Raw genomic sequence first — 4,260 nt, forward strand, 5'->3', positions numbered from 1 at the left:
TGGCATGTGACCCAGGCACCATCCACTCCAATTGCACTCTCCAAATGGAGTTCTTCCACCCACTACATAAGGACAATGACTCTTAGTGTAAAATAGCTTTAATGAAATTTGCATAGAGAGACAAGATGCAAAGATAAGTTTCCTTATGAAACATCCAAATTACCCATCCCTTAGTGGGCAAATACCTAGTCAGATAGGGTTGGTCTGATGCTGGGCCACAGAGGTCTGAAACTTGTCACAGTCTAGGGCATCTTCTGGCAGGGGACCATAGGAGAGTTGTTCTGAAGCAGGTTTCAGAAAGCTGGGACAAAAGAATACCACATAATATAATGGCTGCTATTGCCAGCCTCTCCACACCCATATGTCACTTTTTTTTATTGAAAAATTTTTTAAAGTAAAAAAAAAATATAATAGTTACATCATTTTGTGCCTTTCCCATCTCAGTTGTAATCCCCGTGGGCTTCCCCTCACCATATCACCCATGTGCCATCACCATAGTCCAGTGCACTTCCTAACCCCGACCATTTTTGATCCCATTCCCCACTCCACCCCTGTAAAATGTCTGGTATATGGTTGTTCATTATTACTATTATTTTCTCCCCTGTCCTTTATACTCCTGCTATGAGTGAAACCACCTGGTATTTTTCCTTTTCTTTTATTTCACTAAGCATGATCCCTTCTAGCTCCATCCATGTGCTGCAAAAGGCATGGTTTTATCTTTTTGATTGCTGAGTAATATTCCATTGTGTATATGTGTTAAGGGGAAGGATGTCCTACTCCAGCTTTCTGGACACTATCCCCTACTCCAGTGATTGGAAACTACAACTCCCAGCAGTACCAGGGAGAGAACTGTGAGGACCCAAGAGTGGAGCTAGCAGGAATTCTGGGACATTTGAGGGATAAATAGGGTGCAATTGCATCTCTCTCTCTCTTGCTTGGGAAATGGCTCTCCGGACCGCGTGACTCGATGTGTTCAGTCAGCCTAGCTGTAAGGTATTCCAGTGCCTTTGTATCCCGCTCTCTTTCCCTGGGTTGTTTCCTATTCCTTTCCCCTTTTGTAAACCCGTTATTGACCCTTTTGTGTGTACCTGCAGTATAACTGAATTGTGAGCATGCAGGTGAGGCCCCACAGACAGGCGGCCCAGTCCACTCTGGGCTACCCTGTAACATAAGTACCACATCTTTTTAATCCAGTCATCTACTTTTGGGCATTTGGGTTGATTCCATGTCCTTCCTATTGTAAATAAAGCAGCACAAACACCCCACATGTCACTTTTAAGTGTCTAAGTGACTCTCATCTAGGTGTCCCCTTTCATGTCTTCTTTCTAGTGTACCATGGTGCGAGTTGGCCTGCAGAAGCAAGAGCTCCTCTCCTTTTTCCTCAGCCCACCTGCCTTCTGTGTTCTATAGATTCACCTGGCTGCTCAGCTTCATTACTTGTTCCCAGCAGCTAGTGGGGGGGGGGGCGCTGTATGTAAATGGAGTTGGGGCACATGTTACCTCCCCTTTTTATGGAGATAGTGCTTTAACAATCACAGCACCAAAGATGACACAATAGCCTCATTTTTCCTCATTTGGATTTGTAAGACATACAGGATGTTCCCCTGGAATTACATAAGAAAGGAGAGTGATTCACAGCTCAATTCTTCCACTTGAAGGTTAGGATGTTCTTTGCCATCCTCCATAATAAACTTGAAGGAGTATTTTCTAGCTATCCTACTCTGATTCATTCGTGGATAAGTCCAATTCATTAAATGGCACAGCATGTTCCCTGATGAGGGGGTGCCCATCTTTTGGTTGGGACTGCCACCCTGGTAAGAGTAGGAGGATGCAGAGTAACTGCTGCATGGGGACTTAAGTGGCATCACCGTAGATGTGGCATCAAGCTACCTTAAAACATTCAAAAAGGTAGATCCTGGGATGGGGACACTTGAGAGATAGATCCGTTCAGGTGGGTGAGACATACATAGGTTATGATTAGAACAAAGTTTTGATGTGATGGAGGTTTAGGTCCAGGATCAGGGAAGTCCCGATTCTCTCTTCCCTTTTTCTTCTGAACAGATGGCCTTGTATCACAACCCCTGTGTCTTTACTACAAGTCTCCAACTGCTGGGGATCCAGGAGAGATCAGGGATGTAAGAGTTCCACTTGAGGGTTTGTAATGAGCTGAGGTATTTGAGTGCCAACCCTCTCATTATCTTATCCTAACTAATATAAGCAAATTTTATGTTGAAAGATGATTTATATTTTCCACAATGAGAAGTTAACAAGTGAAACAAAGTAAGAAGAAAATAACTATAATCCAAAGACAAACATTATTTACATTTAGCAAAATGAAGTAATATGTACATATTCTTTGTTTTGTAATATCTTATTTTTCTGAAACTATTTATTATTGGTTTGTACATGAAAAGACAATTGTGTGAATAAAATTTTGCCCAGGAAACTAGCCTACATTTTTTAAATTAAAAAATAACCTATACTGGGCCCTCCCTGGTGGCGCAGCGGGTTGAGGCACTGCACTAAGAAGCTTAAGCCACTTCCTCATGAGTTTGATCCCCGCCTGCCCTAGAGGAGATCCACATGGCACGGCAGACATCTGACCCGCCCACTGCTCCCCTCAGCAGTGTACTTCATCCATCTGCCTGTTCTTCTCCCACTCTGTCCCTGGTGAATCCTCTCACCCTCCCCATCTCTGGCCTGTACCCCAGTTCTGTATGCATAAATAAATAAATCTTAAAAAAAAATAACCTATACAATAAAGTGTACAAATGATCAGCATCTTACTTGATGAATTTTCACAAAGGGAACACACTACCCATACTAACAGGAAGAACATTACCAGTACTCCCGAACACCTTCTTGCTATCCCCTTCCATGTCCCCTGTCTCCCCAGGTAATCATCCTGTTTTCTATCACCAATTATTTTTCCTACATGAAAGTGGAATCTGATAGAGCATGTGTTCTTTTGTCAGCCTTCAACTGTTTATCATGTTTGTGAAATTCACCCACAATGTTAAATATAGGTGTCATTCATTCATTCTCATTTCTGTCTGATGTTCCACTGTGATTTTAACACAACTTGCTTATTATCCTTTTTTGTTGATCATAGGCTTGGGATCCTTTCCAGTGGGACTATTACACATGATGCGGTGAAGAACATTCTCTTTGATGTGATTTTTGGAGAATGTAAGAACATACTTCTCAGGAATGTATGTAGGAGAAGAACTGTTGAGTTGCAGAATCTGTATAGACTCACTTAAGTAGATATTGCTGAACAGTGTCCATAGAAGTTGTACCAGTTTACTCCAATATCAGCTGTGTCTTAAAGTTCTAGTTGGCACTCACCTTTTAAAATAGTTGATATTTTTCATCTTGACCATTCTGGTGAGTATGTAGTGGGATATTTCTTTTCTTCTTATTTTTTTAATGCCACTTAAAAGAAGGAATATGGTGATGATTCACAGGTGGTATGTTGGGGGAAGAAATATGGGGTCTATCCCTGAAGGGAGAAACACATTACAAAAATGAACAACTATAAGAAAATTTAAAAAAAAAATTAGTATTTCATTTACATTAGTATTTCATGAAGGTGAATTACTTTTCACATGTTGACAAACCATTTAGATGTCTTCTTTTCTAAAATGTCTTTTCAAGTCTTGGCCCACTGTGTATTGGGTGGCCTGTCTTTAGCCTCACTGACTTGTAGAAGTTCTTGATATATTCTGGATATTTGACCTTTGTTGGATATATGTATTGCAGCATTTCTCTCTCACACACTTTCTATGGGTTGCTGCTTTATTATTTTTTAGTATTTTTTTGATAAGCAGAATTTTGAAAAAAGATTTATTTATTTATGTGTACAGAACTGGGGTGTAGGCGTAAGATCACAGGGGCAATGAGAAAATTCACCAGAGACAGAGTAGGGAACAGAACAGGCAGATTGACTGAAATGGAGTGTTGAGGGGAGCAGTGAATGAGACAGGAGATGTCTGCTGGGCCATGTGGGTCACCTCCCTGACAGGGATTGAACTTGTGCTGTAGTGGCTGCTGCTAGGTCTATAGTGCTGTGCATTAACCTGTTGTGCTACCAGGGAGGGCACGGATAAGCAGAATTGAAAAATTGTTACATAGTGTAGTTTATCAGATGTTTTTTCTTCCTGCTTGGCATTTTTTTTTAAAGATTTATTTATTTATTCATACAGAACTGGGGTACAGGCCAGAGATGCAGAGGGTGAGAGGATTCACCAGAGACAGAGT

The sequence above is a fragment of the Condylura cristata genome, unplaced genomic scaffold (assembly GCF_000260355.1).
Source record: "Condylura cristata isolate star-nosed mole 26May11 unplaced genomic scaffold, ConCri1.0 scaffold00001, whole genome shotgun sequence".
Lineage (NCBI taxonomy): Eukaryota > Metazoa > Chordata > Mammalia > Eulipotyphla > Talpidae > Condylura > Condylura cristata.